Raw genomic sequence first — 13,419 nt, forward strand, 5'->3', positions numbered from 1 at the left:
TGAATTTTTTGATATATGTGTTCAAGGATTTCAAATTTAAAATGGGTCTCACCGAACCGTCCGGTTTCGGTACCACAAACCTTGTGGAATAGTAACCCCTTCCTTGTTGAAGTAGGGGCACCTTTACTATCACTTGTTGTGAATACAGCTTTTGAATTGCCTGTAACACTGCCTCCCTGCCTGAGGGAGTGGTTGGCAAGGCAGATTTGAGGAAACGGCGGGGGGTAGACGTCTCGAATTCCAGTTTGTACCCCTGAGATACTATTTGAAGGATCCAGGGATCCACCCGTGAGCGAGCCCACTGATTGCTGAAATGCTTGAGACGGGCCCCCACCGTACCTGGCTCTGCCTGTGGAACCCCAGCGTCATGTTGTGGACTTAGAAGAAGCGGGGGAGGACTTTTGCTCCTGGGAACTGGCTGTATGCTGCAGCTTTTTCCCTCTACCTCTGCCTCTGGGCAGAAAGGACGCGCCTTTAACCCGCTTGCCCCCATTGGGCCGAAAGGACTGTACCTGATAATACGGTGCTTTCTTTGGTTGTGAGGGAACATGGGGCAAAAATGTAGACTTCCCAGCTGTTGCTGTGGAAACGAGGTCCGAGAGACCATCCCCGAACAATTCCTCACCCTTATAAGGCAGAACTTCCATGTGTCGTTTGGAATCTGCATCACCTGTCCACTGCCGAGTCTATAACCCTCTCCTGGCAGAAATGGACATTGCACTAATTTTGGATGCCAGCCGGCAAATATCCCTCTGTACATCCCTCATGTATAAAAGTGCGTCTTTTATATGCTCTACGTTCAGCAAAATAGTGTCCCTGTCTAGGGTATCTATATTTTCTGACAGGGAATCTGACCACGCAGCAGCAGCGCTGCACATCCAGGCTGAAGCTATAGCCGGTCTCAGTATCACACCTGTGTGTGTATATATAGATTTCAGGATAGCCTCCTGCTTTCTATCAGCAGATTCCTTCAGGGCGGCCGTATCCGGAGACGGTAGTGCCACCTTCTTTGACAAGCGTGTGAGCGCTTTATCCACCCTAGGGGATGTTTCCCAGCGTGACCTATCCTCTGGCGGGAAAGGGTACGCCATTAGTAACCTCTTAGAAATTACCATCTTTTTATCAGGGGAAGCCCACGCTTCTTCACACACTTCATTTAACTCTTCAGATGGAGGAAAAGCTACTGGTAGTTTTTTCTCTCCAAACATTATACCCTTTTTTTGTGGTACCGGGGGTAACATCAGAAATGTGCAACACATTTTTCATTGCCTCAATCATGTAACGTGTGGCCCTACTGGAAGTTACATTAGTCTCTTCGTCGTCGACACTGGAGTCAGTATCCGTGTCGACATCTGTGTCAACCATCTGAGGTAGCGGGCGTTTTAGAGCCCCTGATGGTTTTTGAGACGCCTGGGCAGGCACAGGCTGAGAAGCCGGCTGTCCCACATTAGGTATGTCGTCAAACCTTTTATGTAAGGAGTCGACACTATCACGTAATTCCTTCCACAGCACCATCCACTCAGGTGTCGACCCCGCAGGGGGTGACATCACATTTACAGGCATCTGCTCCGCCTCCACATAAGCCTCCTCATCAAACATGTCGACACAGCCGTACCGACACACCGCAAACACACAGGGAATGCTCTGACAGAGGACAGGACCCCACAAAGCCCTTTGGGGAGACAGAGAGAGAGTATGCCAGCACACACCAGAGCGCTATATAACACTGGGATCCCACTATCAATGAGTGTTTTCCCTATAGCTGCTTTTTTATATATATTACATATATATATATATATATATATATATATATATATATATCTATACTGCGCCTAAATTTAGTGCCCCCCCCCCCTCTCTTTTTTACCCTTCTGTAGTATTCTCAGACTGCAGGGGAGAGCCAGGGAGCTTCCTTCCAGCGGAACTGTGAGGGAAAAATGGCGCCAGTGTGCTGAGGGAGAAGCCCCGCCCCCTTTTCGGCTGACTTTCTCCCGCTTTTTCTGTGATACTGGCAGGGGTAATTTTACATCTATATAGCCTCTGGGACTATATATGATGTATATTTTGCCAGCCAAGGTGTTATTTATTGCCATCAGGGCGCCCCCCCCCCCCCCCCCCAGCGCCCTGCACCCATCAGTGACCGAAGTATGAGGTGTACATGAGGAGCAATGGCGCACAGCTGCAGTGCTGTGCGCTACCTTGGTGAAGACTGAAGTCTTCTGCCGCCGATTTTCCGGATCTTCTTCGTGCTTCTGGCTCTGTAAGGGGGACGGCGGCGCGGCTCCGGGAACTAACACCAAGGTCGGGTCCTGCGGTCGATCCCTCTGGAGCTAATGGTGTCCAGTAGCCTAAGAAGCCCAAACTACCACCTGTTAGGTAGGTTCGCTTCTTCTCCCCTTAGTCCCTCGCTGCAGTGAGTCTGTTGCCAGCAGATCTCACTGAAAATAAAAAACCTAAATATACTTTCTTTCTAGGTGCTCAGGAGAGCCCCTAGTGTGCATCCAGCTCGGCCGGGCACAAGAATCTAACTGAGGTCTGGAGGAGGGTCTTAGTGGGAGGAGCCAGTGCACACCAGTAGTCTAAAAGCTTTCTTTATAGTTGTGCCCAGTCTCCTGCGGAGCCGCTAATCCCCATGGTCCTTACGGAGTCCCCAGCATCCACTTAGGACGTTAGAGAAAATACGGGTAAATGCGCGCCCACGTGCATTTACTCGTGGTTTTAGAGCTAGTGGAAAAGGGGTATAACTATCCATGTGGTCTACGATTGGGAACAGTAACCTGTGCGGAGCGCAGCGGTAGCTGAGCGAGATACCTTGTCCGAAGCACAGAGACACCATGCACTAATATGACTTACATGTGGTTACATTTACAAAATGACACCGAAGAAACTTGTGTCAACCTTTTGTTGTGTCGATCGTTCCCAGGTCGACCTTTTTACTGTGCTGACCTTTTGTACCTGTGGACATTTCATGGTGTCTACCTTTTTCATGTTGACCTATTGACCCTATCGACCTGCTGCATGTCGACCATATGGGGTCGACCCAATGATCTACACCCGAACATAACACCTTATTAAGCAGCATTGTGGCTCGGTGGTTTGCATTACTGCCTCACAGCACAGAGGTCATGGCTTTGATTCTGACCAGGACACTACTATGTACTCCATGTGTCTGCGTGGGATTTCCCTGGTGCTCCATCTTCCCCCTACATTTTAGAAATATAATGGTGGGTTAATCAACTTCCGACATAACTACACCCATCAGTTTTGAGTGTAAGCTCACCTGTGGGCAGGGATGGATGTGAATGAATATGTAAACTCTGTTTAATGCTATGTAATAGGATTGACGCTATATAAATGATAATATCAGCATAAATATATGACACTGGTTACCAGCCCGTCAAAATGACGGAACAACATACAGTAACAGTAATGTCAGCGCCGGTAGCTGTGTGCGCACAAAAGGAACAACACTTGAATTGGTCAGTTGACGACTTATGGTAGACTTAGGGTGTGTACACACGGTGAGATAAATCTGAGATTTTGACTATATAGTCAAAATCTTATGAAAAGTTAGTGCATATCTCATGGTGCTAGGCAGCTTGCGATACAGATTCGATCCCAATGCTCGCTCCAGTGGGGTCGGTATCGCAAGGCTAGATAGACTGTGCAGGCAAGTCAATCTTGACTATCTAGTGTACAATCTAGTACAAAGTATAGTCAAAATTGTCACTTAGCCAAAATCATACATAGACAAAATCTCAAGCACAGATAGTCAAAATCTGTACCATCTGTGCTATCTGGGCTCTGGGGGAGTTAAAAGGAAATCGCATAGTCAAAATCGAACATAGCAGGGATCTCACCGTGTGTGTACACACGGTGAGATCCTTGCTATGGCCGATTTTCACTTGCGATTTCCCTTGGGGAGGCCAGCACAACCAATTTTGACTAACTTTTCTTGAGATATGGACTATGTGTGCTTACGATTTTGGCTTATGTGAGATGTCATTGACATGTGAGATGAACTAGACAGTACACTGATCTAGCAAGGATTGACTTGCCTGCACAGTCTATCTTTTCTTGAGATGCCGACCTGGCGGGACCGCGTATCAGGATCGCAAGGTGACTTTCATCTTGCGATCTGCACTAACTTTTCTTGCGATTTTGACTATATAGTCAAAATCGAAAGAAAATATCTCACAGTGTGTACACACCCTTACCGTCGATAACTCTATTTCTCCTAATTCCACAGTATCCACAGGATAAACATTGGGATTTGAGGTAGAGTCAGCGGATTGGCACCAAACGATCAAAGCTTTCGGCCTTCCAGAATGCAACGGGCCAGTCCCCTATATACACACCTCCTGGCTCAGTCAAATCAGTTGTTTTCCAAAGCTCAAGGCAGGAGCATCATAGAAAGCCCTATTCAGGCGAGAAGAACACACATGCACACCCTTCCGTACAAGAATGAAAAGGTTAGTAGGTGAAAGGATCATCAAGTCAGGGTGGGATCCCTGTGGACTTAGGAAAAATAGAGTTATCTACGTTAAGTCTACCATAACTGCATATTTGTCCTGCATGGTCCACAGATTATCCACAGGATAAACATTGGGATATCCCAAAGCAAATTTAGTGGAGGGGACGCTCCTGAATGGACAGGAGAATCCTTCACCCGAATTCAGCGTCCTGAGAGGCAAAGGTATCAAAGATATAATAATGTCTAATGAATGTGTTAATGGAAGACCATGTGGCTGCCTTACATATTTGTTCAGCTGAAGTACCACATTGTGCTGCCCATGACGGACCTACCTTACGAGTAGAGCGAGCAGAGACATTAGCCGGAATAGGGAGATCAGCTTGAGAATATGCTTCTGAAATAGTCATCCGTAGCCACCTCACCAGTGTCTGCTTGTCAGCAGGCCATCCTCTCTTGTGAAATCCGTAGAGAACGAAGATAGTATCTGTCATTCTGATGGCACTGGTATGATCCACATAGATCCATAAGGCACGGACTACATCAAAGGATGCATCTCCCGCAGAAAGGTCCGGCACTTGGAAGGCCGGGACTACAATTTCTTCGTTAAGGTGGAATTTAGAGACCACCTTAGGAAGATAACCAGATTTGGTTCTGAGAACCACTCTATCTGGATGAAAAATAAGAAAATTAGGGCGACATAACAATGCCCCTAAATCTGAAACTCTTTTAGCTGAAGCAATAGCCAGTAGAAATAGAACTTTAGCTGTCAACCATTTAAGATGCACATGCTTGAGAGCAGGCATTCCCAACCGCAGTACTCAAGGCACACAAAAAGTGCAGGTTTTAGTGATATCCAGGCTTCAGCACAGATGGTTAAATCAAAATAACTGAGGTACTAATTAAGTCACCTGTGTATAAGCAGGGATAGCACTAAAACCAGGACTGTTAGTGTGCCTTGAGGACCGAGGTTGGGAAACACTGCTTTAGAGGTTCAAATGGGGCAACTTGAAGCACCTTTAGGAGCAAGGCACTGTAGGAGGAACAAAAAGAGGTTGGACGTGAAGCATTCCCTGGAAAAAAGTGCGAACATCCTGTAGGTTAGCAATTTTCTTTTGAAATCATACAGTCAATGCAGACACCTGCACTCTCATGGAAGCCACCCGTAGACCTTTGTCCATTCCTGCCTGAAGGAATGCTAGGACTCTGACCCTAGGCCTTTCAGAGTTTCCAAATTTCCAGTCACTGCACCATTGGATATAGGCTTGCCATATTCGGTGATAAATGCAAGCGGAGGATGGTTTCCTTGCTCTGAGCATTGTTTGAATTACCTGTTGTGAGAATCCTCCTGCTTTCAGGATGGAAGTTTCAAGAGCCACGCCGTCAAAGACAGCCGATCCAGGTGCTTGTAATAGCAAGGACCCTGAGATAGTAGATCTGGATGTTGAGGGTGTAGGAACGGAGAATCCACCGACAGCATCTGCAGATCTATGTACCAATGTCTTCTGGGCCACGCCGAAGCTATTAGTATCACGGAGCCCTTTCCTTGTTTTAACTTTGCATCACCCTGGGAACAGGGTGATCGGTGGAACACATTGGCAAGACGAAAGTCCCATCTTACTAATAGAGCAACCGCAAAGGTCGCTGTGGGATCGTTTGTCTTTGACCCGTATGTGGGAACTTTGTTGTTCTGATGGGAAACTATGAGATCTCCGGTAATCCCCACTTGTCTACCAGAATTTGGAAGACCTCGTGGTGTAAAGCCCATTTGTTTGCATGAATGGCGTGTCGACTGAGAAAATCCGCTTCCCAGTTTAGGACTCCCGGAATAAACACTGCGGACAAAGCTGGATGATGAAGTTCTGCCCACCTTAATGCGCGGCTTACCTTCTTCATTGCTTTTTGGCTGCAAGTTCCTCCATGATGATTGAGGTACGCTACTACTTTTTGAACTGGTTTCCCCTGAAGAATGTCCTTTGCCTGAATGAGTGCCATATATATGGCCCGAAGTTCCAAAATATTTATTAGCAGGCAACTTTCTTCCTTGGTCCACTGCCCTAAGAAGCAACTTCTTCCTGACACTGCTCCTCAGCCCTGAAGACTAGAATCCGTTGTCAAAACCTCCCAATCTGATATCCAAAATGGTCTCCATTTGTCCAGATGGGATGTCTGTAGCCACCAGGCTAATGACCTCCTTACTTCCAGAGGAAGGACCATAGTCTGAGCTTTTATTGTCAGATGTAACCCATTCCATTTGGAAAGGATCAGACGTTGTAGAGGCCTCGAGTGGAACTGAGCATACTCCACCATGTCGAATGTCGACACCATAGATCCCATCACACGCATTGCTGCCTTTGACTGTGTAGCAGCTCCTTGATCCTCGACTGAATTTTGGATATTTTGTTCAGAGGTAAGATTATTCTCTGAAGACCCGAATCCAAAACAGCCCCCAAGTGAGTCATCCGTTGTGTTGGAACCAGGGACGACTTTGCCCAAATTATGAGCCAACCGTGTCTCTGCAAACAAGCTATTGTATGTTGCAGATGACACTGAAGCAATTCCTGAGATTGTGCCAGGATTAATAAGTCGTCGAGGTATGGAAAAATTTGTATCCCCTGCCGACGGAGATAAGCCGCCATAACCACCATAATTTTGGAGAACACTATGGGAGCTGTGGCCAGTCCAAATGGTAGGGCCTGAAACTGACAGTGTTGCTGGAGGATAGCAAACCTGAGATAGCACTGATGGGACAGTGCTATAGGAACATGTAGGTAAGCATCCTGGATATCCAGGGATACCATAAAATCTTCCAGCTCCATAGCCAAAATAATGGAACGCAAAGTCTCCATATGAAACCAAGGCACCCAAATGTACTTGTTCAGCACCTTGAGATTGAGTATGGACCGGAATGACCCATTTGGCTTCTGAACTAAAAACAGGTTGGAATAAAAAACATTGTCCTCGTTGCGCAGGAGGAACTGGAATTATCACTCCTGACTGAAGCAACTTATGAACTGCCTCTTGCAAAGCCTTGGCCTTCGTTTCCACTGAAAATAGGCTGGTACAAAAAAAACCTTTGAGGAGGGTGTTTGTCGAAGGGAAATGCATAACCGTGAGATATTGCTTCTTGCACCCAGGCATCTGTGGTGGACTGCTGCCAGATCTGTGCAATATGAAGAAGGCAGCCTCCCACCCTGGGATCCCCGCACCATCAGGCTGATGGCTTATCTTCTGGCTTGGAAGCCGGCCCTCAGGCCAATGAAAGATCATCCTCCAATGCATCAGCCCAGGCTGCCATGGCTGGTCTTTCAATTGCCCCAGACAAGGAGAAAATAGTTTTTAAAAAACCATCTATTTTCCTATCTGTAACATCATTTAATGATGTTGAAGGCAGAGGTAATGTAGATTTTCGCACCAATCGATTGACATGCGTATCTACTTTGGGAGCTACTTCCCTTTTTAAACAGTCCCCAGCCAGGAGAGGATAATTAGAATTCCATTTCTTTGGAATTCTAAACTTTTTACTGGGTTTAACCTAAGCCTCTTGCATAATTTACGTCAGCTGTTCTGACCCAGGAAATTCAGTCCTAACTGTTTTGTAACGTTTAAACACAGGTGCCTTAGATTTTAACAAAGGATCTGCTGCCTCCTCTAGGGATAGAATGGCTTTCATAGCACTAATTAGCTCAGGTATGACCACTGAGATGAGACCTTCATCCTCGTCTCTCTATGCAGATCCGGAATGTGATGAATCCTCATCATCCGACGAGTCCCCATCTGAAACATGTGTAGACTGTGAAAATGTTGTTTCATGTCTATGTGATTTACATTCCACCGACCTTTCAGCCTGTTTTTGTTGAGACGCTGCAGATTCCTGGACTGGATGTGATAAACCCCAGGGGGAATAATGCATGCAAGGGTTAATAGGGTAGCCTATCCCTGTTAAAGGAGCTGGCATTATCCGCTCAGCTATATTGGATAATGTCTGTGCAAAAGTAACCCATGGGGGTTCAACCTGAACCTGTGCCTGCCTTGGGTTATTCAGGAGGCTCTGGTGAAAAGTAAAACAGTTTGCACATAATCCATTTTGAACCAGATCCTGAGAGGTTAACCCAGCTTTGCAAGACAAACATGAAATGAGTTTTGGTGCTGCTGTGGAGAGTGTATCCTCCACACCCTTGCTTCTCTTAGACATGATAAACACATCACACACCTGTACAGTGTTAACTACACAATTTGTGACTGAAATCACTTTAAAACTTGTTAAAGTGACATACAATCTGATCCCTCCCTGCTTTGCACCAGCATTGAGGATCAGCATATACACAGAAAATGACCGAAATAGTAAAGTCAGCAATCACACTAGCAATGAGTCACAGGTTATACAATAGTATAATAAGCAATATGAGCACATATTCAACTACAGATACATTTCAAGTATATAGGAGAAACAAATTACTGCAATCCCTATTATAGGACTTTAAACGTATTCAGTCGCACAGCGAAAGAAACGGCAGCAATAGTTTACAGACTTATAAGCATCAGGCACCTATCCAACTACTCGTACTTAATAGTAGGTAGAGACTTAGTGCTGCATCACCTGGCTCAGAAGAGTGGGATACAGGGAGACTTCATCCCACTTCCAGGATCGATCAATATGTTAGTGAACGCTGACTGGATCCAGACGCCAATAGTGTACATAACCACCCAGTGAACCTACAGTGAACACAGACGCCCAAGTGAACACCGACGCACCAGTCACACAGCCGCCTGTGCTGCGACTGGGGCCTTTAGATACACAGCGTCTCAGATGGAAGCAGGAAATCAGTTCATGGTGGGAAAGTCGGAGGAAACTGGTCATGTAATGGGGGAAAGGAGCGACAAGGGGAGCATTTTACTCCCCACTGCTGACATCAACCCCAGGGATCGCGGCTTCACACTAATTCCTGGAGCCTACGATCCCAGGGGCCTAGCGCTGGTGCACCAGAGGTGGCATCTGCGTCAGCAGCTGTTCGGTAGTCTCCTTCCCGAAACAGTGCGGCTGTGTCTTGTGTCTCCCCCGCTAAGCGAAACCAATGCCTTACCTTCTCCTTGTGCTCCGGCCACAGCCTGGTAACGTCAGCTGGACTTGCTAGTACACCTTACACAGACGCCCGACGAAACAGCACTGTACACGGGGGTAAGTGTTGTCACGACACGGCGGAGAGCTATTGGAGCGACTCTAAGGTGCGTGTAAGACGCTTTTTAGAAAACTCGCTCAATATATATCCCTCATATACCAATGTTTATCCTGTGGATAATCTGTGGACCTTGCAGAGAAACACAGAGGTAAGGAGCATCGTTAGCCTTTTATTATATAGGACAATTAAAAATGTAAAATGCTATTTGTAAAAAAACAGCCAAACAAAAATACTCTTTGTCATTAATGTACAACAGGAAGGTGCAAAACATGTCCCATAGGAAATATACGTTGGTTTAGTGAAGTGTCCCGTGAAAATCATCCAAACCTTCTGAGGGATTGCAGGTGTTCCTGGCAATGACAGGATGGGGAGAGTCCTGCCCAATAACCTCCTTCCCAACTGCTCATTTGTTCCTCCTATAATACCCCATTTGGTCTCACGTGAGTAAGGTGCCCACACACTAAGACGATATTGTGCCTTTTGGCACGATATCGACGCATTGGGTCAACATATCGCGAGTAAAGCTGGCCATACACTTGAAGATTTATTGTCCAATCTGGTTTGTTGGAACGAAAATGTGGTAATGTATGGAAGCACATGACAATTGACCATTTGCTCCGAAATGCCAGAAAACTGACAAAAACAGTCATTCAGACAAATTGGTAAAATCAAAGGAATATAACCATTTTGTCTTACTGACCATTTTTGTCACTTTTATGGCATTTCAGCGCAAATGGTAAATTGTCATGTGCTCCCACACATTACCAGATTTTCGTTCCAACCAGCCAGATTGGACAATAAATCTTTAGTTGTATGGTCAGCTTAAGTGGACCACATTGTGTGTGGTCCACATCGCATGCGATCTAACGTTAGCACATCGTAAGTGAGGTGACCTGGACTCACGATATTGTGAGTCCAGGAGCTTGCTGGTGGCTGGCGGGAAGTCGAAGGGGTATCGCATGCGACGGAGCGCATTTGATACTCTTCCTATTGTATGGGCACCTGAAAGTACTTTGGAATGTTTTAATAATTCAGACTTGTGTGCCTCAATAAAAATACACTGTAAGCCAAGAAATGTTAATTACAAACTCTTCTGCAAGGAGCAAACATTTTCTCTGTGGCACTAGCTAAACAGGTAATATCCCCTTAAATGCACCTTGTCCTCCCAGTCAACTATCTTTAAACAATTGTACCCTGCAAACAAAGTCTAATTCTTGCAGGACTGTGATTAATTAGGAGTATGCACTTTCCTATATCACAAATACTGCTAAGCCACCCAACTGCTCCGATAAGATACAAAATATGGACTCCTGACCACAAATCTACACATGTATCGTAGATCACGTTTTGCGCTTTTGCAAAGTACATTTACTATGGGGGTCATTCAGAGTTGATCGCAGCGCAGCGATCAGGCTAAAAATCGGCACTTCTGCGCATGCGTCGCACTGCACACGCGCATCGTACTTTCACAAAAGCCAATGTAATTTTACACAAGCTTGAGCGACGCTTTTCAGTCGCACTGCTGATCGTTCAGTGATTGACAGGAAGTGGGTGTTTCTGGGTGGTAACTGACCGTTTTCAGGGAGTGTGTGTAAAAACGCAGGTGTGTCCGATAAAAACGCAGGAGTGGCTGGGGAAACGGGGGAGTGGCTGGTCGAACGCAGGGCGTGTTTGTGACGTCAAAACAGGAACTAAACAGACTGAAGTGATCGCTAGCTAGGAGTAAGTCTCGAGCTACTCTGAAACTGTACAATCTTTTTTTGTAGCAATTCTGTGATCCTTTCGTTCGCACTTCTGCTGAGCTAAGATACACTCCCAGGGGCGGCAGCTTAGCGTTTGCACTGCTGCTAAAAGCAGCTAGCGAGCGATCAACTCGGAATGAGGGCCTATGTGCAGGCAATAGGTGAGTGCTTTAAAGAACAGCTGTGTAGTGCAGAGACTTTTCTGTGTGCACCACAAGCAGTGCAACTAATCTTAAACCAGATTGTACAGATAACCTTTAAACATGTGCTTACAACGTGTATCTGACAAACCTTCATTTTACATTCCTCACCTGCCCTTTCTATGAAAGGCACATTTTTGTTGCATATTGATAAAACGTTCCGCGAAAAGTCAACAAATAGCCCTTTTCGAGATTCATTTATTCTCCAGTTGTGAGTAATGTTCTTGATGGAAATCCAGTCCATTAACACAAAGCTCCAGTGTAACAATGTGCGCTTGCCGTAATGTGTTTTGCTAAAATGAGGTCTTTCAGATCTAACTACGTCTTGGCATTCCTGCTGTTACAACCCGCATCATGTATAATTGCGTCTCTCATTCTATTCATGTACCTAAGCCTGTGTTAGGAACAATCACGCTGAAAACCGGTATTGTTTTAGGATTTCTATAGACGATGGAGGAAAGGGATTAGAACATAGGTATAATTCGCTTGCCGTGCTACCTCTGGTCATTTAAAGAATGAACCCTATAAAATGATAACACACTTTATATGCATGAGTTGTCTTGCTAGAAATATATTTTGTTGCAATCGTCAATGATAATTTAATGTATTCCTTTATTTTGACACTCAAACATTATCAACTCCTCCACTTTCATATTTTGGAAGTGCTTGATCACCGTCACATAACATAACTACTACTACAGTACTTATGACCATCAGAGTCGTAAAGGGTTGTTTTATTAAAATCAAAATCGAGTAAGATGTTTCCCTTCTACACCTGTTTATTTTTTATTTCCAGCTCACTGCGCTCGCCACAGGATCTATTCCTACTGTATAGGTGCTGTGGACACCCATGAGCGGGAATTGCCCCTGTAAGCCGGCTGGCGGCATTGTCAGCAGTTGGGATTCCGGCATATGTATCCTGACCACCGGGATCCAGACTGCCAGCAATTTAACTGCATCTCGAGCCAACATCTAAAAGAGTGGCTCTGTAGGGATGGACTGTAACAAGGTGGTATCAATTAGCAAGCAGGACAGTCTAGTCATCAGAGTATTTGATAAGCAAATCAAGGTAATGGTTGTTAAATATTTTTTTAAACTTGCCCATCAGTTTGTAGTTAATTAAAAACCAAAGTCCACCTACAGATGGGCCATCCTCAAAACCCTCAACGCGTTTCACAGGTCTGGTGCAGAGTATTATTTACGATAGACCACCTTGATGCACGAGGCAATACAAAAGTTGCAAGGAGGGGGGGGGGGGAGGGGTGTTATAATCCATATTTAAGTCATATAGGACAACTTAGCAATGGTAAAAGGACACCTAATGCAACGTTCTACAACAAAAGGAGCATCATTACAGAGAAGCCGACAGCCATAAAAATAGAACGCATTTCTCAAAATGACTAGCATAAAAGGCTCCATTTCTAAATCTAAATACCAATTATGAACTGAAGTGTTTAATTCAAAGCATAACGTAAAAGTTTTTTTATTTTACCTTTCATTTTTTATTTCTAAAACAATTCTTACTTAGAACAAAAATCTATTAGTCTCCTAAAATATGAAAACATTATGTTCCAAGGTTCCCAAATGTTATTTTTTCTTGTTTCGCTCTCCAGTAGGTAGGTTTATAATTTTATAAGGAATGGAAGACGTGGAACAATAAGTCAGCAAAACATTAGTGTCTCACATCTGAAATTAGATTTTGATTTGTGATACTCTTGCCTATTACACTCATTACTGTAAATCTAGGCAGTATGGGGTCATTTTGGAAAAGAATGAACGTTTATAAAGTAGCTACAGCATAAAAAGTGAATGCGGTGTATGGCACT

The 13,419-nt window shown here is 45.1% G+C and overlaps 1 protein-coding gene across 1 annotated transcript in view; it reads right to left on the bottom strand.

The window, feature by feature from the left end:
• Positions 1–13,419, bottom strand: part of SUCLG2 (succinate-CoA ligase GDP-forming subunit beta) — a 475,764-nt gene that overhangs the window by 339,422 nt on the left and 122,923 nt on the right. The window lies entirely within an intron of this gene.

Source organism: Pseudophryne corroboree, chromosome 9, assembly GCF_028390025.1.
Source record: "Pseudophryne corroboree isolate aPseCor3 chromosome 9, aPseCor3.hap2, whole genome shotgun sequence".
NCBI classification, from domain to species: domain Eukaryota; kingdom Metazoa; phylum Chordata; class Amphibia; order Anura; family Myobatrachidae; genus Pseudophryne; species Pseudophryne corroboree.